The sequence below is a fragment of the Corvus cornix genome, chromosome 1, assembly GCF_000738735.6.
Source record: "Corvus cornix cornix isolate S_Up_H32 chromosome 1, ASM73873v5, whole genome shotgun sequence".
NCBI classification, from domain to species: domain Eukaryota; kingdom Metazoa; phylum Chordata; class Aves; order Passeriformes; family Corvidae; genus Corvus; species Corvus cornix.
This window is the reverse complement of record NC_046332.1, coordinates 65,061,477-65,069,582: the sequence shown is the minus strand read 5'-3', so window position 1 is coordinate 65,069,582 and position 8,106 is coordinate 65,061,477.

Genomic DNA, 8,106 nt, shown 5'->3' with positions numbered 1-8,106 from the left:
CAATTGTTTTAGAGCAAGGAATATTGCAAGAATTTAGCTGTATTTTAACATGAATAATTATGCAAAATAAATTTATTTATCTTCCTAACTAATAACAGTTAATAAATGAATCTTTCTAGCTGTTAACTGCAAACTATATATATAATAAAAATATATTTAAAAATGTATATATACCATTTTATATATACACTATAATAGATCTATGCAATATTATTTTTGTATGATTAAAAATGGCAAATTAGGTGGTTTCATGTCTTTTTTCTCTTTATTTCCATCTCACACAGTGTGAAATTTGTCCCACCTAAATTCTGATGTCTAATAGCTAAGCATTTAAATCCAAATAAGTAATGACAGACTTTCTTCATAGTCATGTCAGAGAAATGCATACCTCCAGGGTGAGATATATCTATTAACATAGACATCTAAAAGAAGTAAAATGAATCAGTACTATCATGTAGATGGGCTTACTTTTGTTCAATAATTCAATCTAATATATTAGATATCTGTATTTTAGGTAAATAAAGTAGTTAGAGTCCAGCATCACGTAACAAATGTAGAAAGAAGCTGTCAGAGAAGACCTTCACATCTATCTCAAATGTGAAATTTTCTTTTACTACATCCTTTCCATAAGGAAAATGCAATAAATGATCCAGAAATTAAATGTTGATAGCATTTTCTATTTCCTTTGAAAATGACTCTGTGAAATTCATAGTCATGGGCACACAGGTCATTTAAGAGAATAAGACCTAATTTCCTGGAACATACCAAATCAGTATCTGACAGAGAAAAGACATTTTTACAGTATCTTCCTAACTTGATTTGACATAAATATGAAGGAAGAATTAACATCCCGAAGCATGTCATGCCTCCGCTCCTACCTGTTCAATCAGTGACAGGCTGAAACTGTAGCTCTCCTCATCATTCTTAATAATAGCATAATATTCTTTGCTCAAAGATGCACGTGAAATCAAAGTCCTCATTTAATTATAGTTGCTTAAAAAAACCCCATAACCTTTCTAAGAATCGTTAACAGTTTGTGATACTCAGACCTCTTCATCTGCGTCTGCCTTTCTGAATAAACACCACGACAGAGCCTGAAGTCAGAAAAATACCTACATTTGGATTAGTTGCATAGAATCCCTTCACAATAAAATGGATAAAGACATGTGAAAGTTGCAGTCCATCTTGTCTGAAATTTGGCATCTAAAATAGACTGTATCAATTGTTCCTCATTGTGGGAGACAGGAGGAGCCGTTGACTGGCTCAAGACAACCAGTTGGGAAGTGATCGGCAGCAGGGTGAACTCCGTGTAGGTGGGACAGGGCACTGTTCCACCCAGCGCCCTTGAGCCTTCTTGTGCTGCGCTGTGAAGTGCATGAGCATTGGAAAAGTCAGAGCCAGTCCTCACTGTAATGGGGGTGGTCGACTGCAAGGGTCAGCTGGGAACATTCTGGTTCTGTGTAAAATGCAGGCATGAGACTTTTGCACTGAAATCAGCATAAGCTCTCCTGGAGGAGGGCCTCAGCAGACAAGAACAGATAAACGGATAGTGATGTGAGCTGCGAGGCACACTCGACTACCCTGGATTTGAAAGCAGCTGAGACAATCCTGAATCCTAGAGTGGTGACTATCTACCTTCTCTCTCTCTCTCTCTTCTCTCTCTCTCTTTCTCTCTTTCTCTTTTTCTCTTTCTCTTTCTCTTTCTCTTTCTCTTTCTCTTTCTCTTTCTCTTTCTCTTTCTCTTTCTCTTTCTTTCTCTTTCTCTTTCTCTTTCTTTCTCTCTCTCTTTCTCTTTCTTCTTTCTTTCTTCTCCTATCTTCTCCTTGAAAGATATTGTAAGCCAGACCAAAAATTTCCTGTCAATGCCTTGTTAAGTTCCTTGTTGTGTATGGATAAGTTAAAGATCGCTAATTAAAATTTGCCAATGTTATATTCAGTGGGAATGTTCTAAAGGTTGCAAGAAAAAGTTTTTATTGAACCTTCTGAGAATTTTGTTGTTTTTCCTGTGCACCACCCAGACTAAATCCAACTACATTCCCCTAAACGTCCCAAGCAGACTGTGGCATTACACTTGATTATTGTTCATCTCTGAATACAGAAACCTAAAGTGACTTGCTTATTTGTAGGTATGTGCTCAGAATCCTGTCCCCATTGTTCTGAATATTCTCCTCTACTTGGTATATAAAATCATTAACACTCTACTTGGTATAAAAATCATTGTAACTCTTTCTTTTTGCTGAAGTCAATATTTCACAATACATATCTGCAGATGACATTCAGTTGTGGGACCAAGAAAGTATCGACTAGGTTTTCTACAAATGACCAAATTTAGTTGCTGTATACAGATGGGCTTTTTACTAAAAAATATTTGAAGGAAGTTTTAAATTTCATGAAATATAAGAGAAGCTTCATGCAGGCAATTCAAGGTCTCTTTACTTGCTGTATTTGCAAAGGTGATCATGCTTTGAACTCTTCTGTTTTATACTGGATTGATAATAGAAAAACAAACTCATATACCTAAACCCAGGGTAAGTATATTCAAATCAACCTGTACTACTTACTACATTGCTTTTATGTCCATACTCCATTATGCCAGGGTTTTTTATTGCTCACATCTAAGAGAAAACACAAAGGGGCACGATTTAGCTTCAGAAAAGCCTATGAAATATGCATATGCTCCTACCTATAATTAATTTGTCTGCAAATTCTGCCTTAATTCATGTATATATTTTTCTCATATCAAAGTGTGTAACGTAAGGAAAGTTTAGCCCATAAACTGGTCCTTTCAATTCATACATATTTCAGTTAAAATGATGGGGGAAAGTAGTATTGCATTCTCCTTCTATGACAAAGTGACTAGCTTAGTAGATGAGGGAAAGGCTGTGCATATTGTCTATCTAATGTAAAGCATTTGACACTGCATCCCACAGCATTCTCCTGGAGAAGCTGGCTTCACGTGGCTTGGACGGATGGACTCTTTGGTGGGTGCCTGGATGGCTGGGCCAAGAGAGTGGTTGGTGTCTGGTCACTAGTCGTGTTCCCCAGGGCTCAGTACCTGTGCCAGTGCTAATATTATCGATGATTTAGACAAGGGGATTAAATGCACCCTCAGTAAGTTCAAAGATGACAGCAAGTTAGGTGGGAGTACTGATCTGCTGGAGGGTGGGAAGGATCTAAGAGATCTTGACAAACTGGAACAATGGGCTGAGGACAACTGCATGAGGTTCAAAAAGGCCAAGTGCTGGGTCTGGCACTTGAGTCAAAAAACCCTTGTGCATACTACTGGCTTGGAGAAGAATTGCTTGAAAGCAGCTCAGAAGAAACGGACTTGGGGGTGCTGGTCGACAGCCAACAGATATAAGCCAACAGTGTGCCCAGATGGCCAACGGCATCCCATCTTGTATCAGGAATAGTGTGGCCAGCAGGACTAGGCAAGAGATTGTTCCACTGTACTCAGCACTGATGTGACCACATCTATGCTCATGCATGGTGAAAGTTAGATCAGTAAGATCAAGCATTCCAGTGTGAGACTGGACTGAAAAAGTCATGTCATCTGATTTCAGAATGGGCTTTGCTGTTACAGGAGTTGAGACTCTTCACAATTACCTGGTGTTGAAATGAAAAGCACTGAAATTTAGTATTTTAGTAACTAACATATTTCTGTACTCATGAATTAAACAGTGGCACAGAATCTTCTCAGACTGAAATTTGACCGTCTATCCAGCTGTGCTCTTAAAAAGGCTTTTGACGTGGGTTTTGATCATGGGCATAACTTAGAACTAGGCCTGGGCCATGGAGCAAATTCAGCATTGGTTGGTTTGGAAATTCAGAGTTTATGACCATCAGCATAGGCTGTTCTGTTCCACTTTGTCTTGGTGCTAGCTTAGTTTGCTATCGCACATGTAACCCAGACAGTTTCCCTGATTTTAATTTGAGGATAGGTTTTTAATGTATTCTTTGCATTTTATTTTGGTTTCAAACTTATCAAGATAGACTTTGTGTATCACAATAATAAGTATCAAAATCTTTCCATGTGTTTTACAGGAATTCAAAGTGAGTGATCGTAGTTTGTAAATTCAGTTCTGTGCCCAGGCTTCTTTGTGAACAGGAATCATAGCTAAGCAAAAGCTATCTTATGACAAAGAATAGTATAGTAGTCTAGTGAAGATTTTTTTCCTTTACTCTGTCAGATAGAAATTCTGCTGTTAAAGAGGTTTTTCTCATGATTTACTAAAAAGGGACCAGGTGTTAATTTCGATTTTTTTCCTGGTTTAAGTTAGAGCAAATATTGAACCTCCAGAAGGATATTAATATCATGAACCCATCTAGGATAGCTAGAAAACATCTTGGCAAACTTTTATTATTTTATTTATGTTCTTTGTGTTACTCTAAACTTTTCAGCCAAGTTCAGTCTTCAGAGTCATTACTCTACCTCTCTTGGGAAAATCAGTGTTTTAAAAAGGAAATAACAAATTGACGACATTAATAACTGGGTCAGAGTAGACTGCATCTGATTATCAAGACTGAATGAGAACATTATCTAGATGACACAAAATTCTTGGATCAAAACACAGTTCTAGTGCCAGATGAAATTGTTATACATTTTGTTGATATGATATTACTTTATTTTTTTAAGAATACCTGTCATCAGATATAACTACTTATTTGAGGTCATCTTTTTCCTTATTATACACAGCCTGCTCAGTATAGTTCTGAACATGGAAAATAGTTTTTTAGTAATAAATTCTTTTTGTCCTCTGACAAAGGGAGTACATGGTAATGCATGCAGAGTCTTATTGAAATCTTGAAGCATGTACAGTTTGTTGAGAAATGTGTTACTTGGAAAACAGGAACAGCAATTCCAGGAAATATGCTGTTCTTACATAATTCATTAGGCCTCTTTATTTTTTCTTCTCCCAGTGGCCTGGATGTGTGTGACCTTAATAATTTCAGTGATATCACCTCTAAATTACAGTGCAATGTGAAAAGTCATGCCATCAACGGTACATTGCGCCTGCCTGAAAGGTTGCCTTAGAGGCTTTAGAGATGAAATCCAAACAGCTTTCTAAAGTGAGATTTTTTTTTCCTGTGAGGTCCTTGCAGACAAAAAACAAACACCTTACTTGCAGATAACATGGTCTTAGTAATATGCTGCAGCATGCTTATCTTCTGGTCCTGCTTGTGCATGCAAAACACAAACACAGAGCTATCCTAGCAGAGTCACTGTTTGCATGGATAGAAAAATTTAATCTTGAGGGAGGTTTTAGGGGGTCACTGAGGCTGACATCTGTTAGTGAGGGAAGGTGTGTAATTCTAGTGTCTGAACATGGTGGCATCTTAGATATTATATATTAACGTGTGGTTGATACTTGCCAGACACAGATTTCCCAATCCTCCTGAAGGTTCTGTGTCATGTATGCCAGTCCCATGGGTGTGTTGGATGCATTTTAGTAATTTAAATGGTGCTGCATGACATGTGACTACATGACACTACCCAAATTGTTCCCTTGATTTGCCATGTGAATTAATCTTGAGTTGCAGACATGGAATCAACAAAAAGTTACAAAATCTATGGGAAGAAGAATATTCAAGCAGAGACAGATAATATTCTAAAGTTGCATCACATCCTTTTGGCTCATAAAAGCCTGCCAAAGTTTGAGTATGTTAACAAACATTATCTCAGCCCTGTAAGGCAGAAGAGCAAGAAAATCTCAGTAGCAGTCTCCTCTAAAATGTCTTAACATATCAAACTTAGACTGACTGCTGCCAGCATGGTTGTATTTATTTATTTACTTAAAATGCTGTACTGACAGACTCACTTTCCTCCTTCTGCTGTTATCAGAAGCAGAAACAACAAATGCCTTTATCTTCCTCTATTCTTCTTTAGTCTCCCCGAAAGGCCAGAATGAATCTTTTATCAACCATTTCCTTTACTGCAAGTTCTCTCTTCTTTGGCTTCTGATTTTTTCTCTGACCTATTGGATCCTTTACTGGCAGTCCTTGTCAGCTATCACTCATTTTAGCAGCTAAAATTTGTTTTGTAATACTGTCCTCATTGTGTCAATTATCTCCTGCTCAACCCTATAAAAGTGTGCGATGTAAGCACAGGATTTTGTCTGTTAATCACATTGCACAAGGAAGTGCTGTTTAAATTGGTACTGCAATGGAAGAAACACGTATGTACAAAATAGTGGATTTCATACTCTGATTCTATACAGCTGCAAATGAAGCAGTGTAGAATAATGTGAATCTCCTTTCCTCTTCAAATTGTTATTATACTCAATTCCAGCAACCTAGCATTTAATAGCTTCTTAAGAAGGAAAATGTATTAAACTTCAATGAATGTGCAGTAAAAAAAAATGTTAGGGTTTTTTTCTATGTCAAGATTCGGCTATATCACAAAAACATAAGGGTCAATTTGTCTCCGGGCAATGATCTTAAAGGAAATAATAATACAACTCCCTAAAATCTGATAGATCATCAGGATCTGGCTTTACTTCATTTGCTCTCTGCACTGGACATGGATCCTGGTCTGCTGGTGCCCCCACTCCCAAGCACAGCTCATGTGGCTGCAATTAAGACTGAAATACACAGAGACATCTGGATAACTTATGAACATCTGAACACACCTGATGCAAGCCTAAATGTTTAATAATAATTTTTATGAAAAGTCTGGGATTAGTTTTTCATAATAATCATGGGTGTGTTACATATATTGCAAAATTCAATTATTACAGAAGTTAAACAGAATAATTAAGACTCTTTTTTTGTATTTTGATATTGAATTAGGAAGGATTTAAATCTAAAAGAATTCCACATTATGAATATATTTTCAAGGTATAAAAGATGCAGTTTCTGACAGTTTCTGATAAAAAGCAATATTTTGTAGAAATAATTTCTTCCTGCTCATAACTGCTGTATAGGAGCACAGTGTTATAATATTGTGTAGCTCTGTGAATGCAGTGAATTCATTGCTTATAAATAGACCTGCACAACAAAATTCCTCTGTTCAAGTGATAGATACTTATTCAGCTGCATTTTTCTTCATTTTACCAAGGACAGGAATTGCAAATTACATACATAGCATACATTTTATAGGTTTAGAAAATCTTTATATCCCTCCTGCAAAATAGTTTTGAATGCCAGTGTAGTGAAAAGCAGAGTCATTAAATGACAAGAAATCATTTGTATCCAGAATTTCAAAGTATTCAACTCTAATGTTTAGAGCAGGCACAGAATCTCTTTCTGCAGAAGTAAGAATGCTTGATAATATAACTTTCATGTAGTGCAAGAAAAGTAAATATGTATTACTAAAGATTACATAATGCATTTATACTTGTTATTTCTGAATGAATAAGAAATGACTTTAACTCAGGATTTTTGACAAGTACTCATTTTTCTGCTGTGCTAATTTTAATTCCTCAACATACTGTTTTGGAGGACTGAAAAAAATTAAGAAATAACATTTTCTGAAAGCTAGGATATTTAAAAAATGTTTTACATTGAGAACTCTTTACTTATAAATAGAAAATCCCAATAATCTAAAGCTCTTAAACAAAATATTACGTTCTTGTTTTGTTTTCACAGCTTGCAATCCAGATATTTGTTTCTACCAAAAATTAATGTTAAAATTAAGTGGATCACAGTGATAAACTCTAACACAACTATCCAGTCTCTGAAATGCTAGCCTGCCATGCATATCCTAAGGAGTTTGGATAGATTTTCATCATTTGGGAATGCCATAGAGATCCTCATGACTCTGGATATCAGAACAGTTTGTACACAAACAACTAATGCAACACTTATTTACCATGTAAAGTAAACATTACCACAGAGAGACTTAAGTCAAAAAAAGCATGTATGCGAGATGCAAAAATCAGGTAATGATTTGATGTACTACAGCATTTCTTTTCTAGCTATCAACTTTTGTTGGGAATCCACACACCTAGCTTCTTGACTAACAGAGTTGTAATCATGTACAAAACATCAGTAAGTTAGGAGATAAAGATGTAATCTCAGCCAATTGGAAAAACAAAAGCCAGAAGACAGGTAGATTTCAAATACATATTTTTCTGGATGTTCTTATGCCCAAGGAAGTCACCAAAA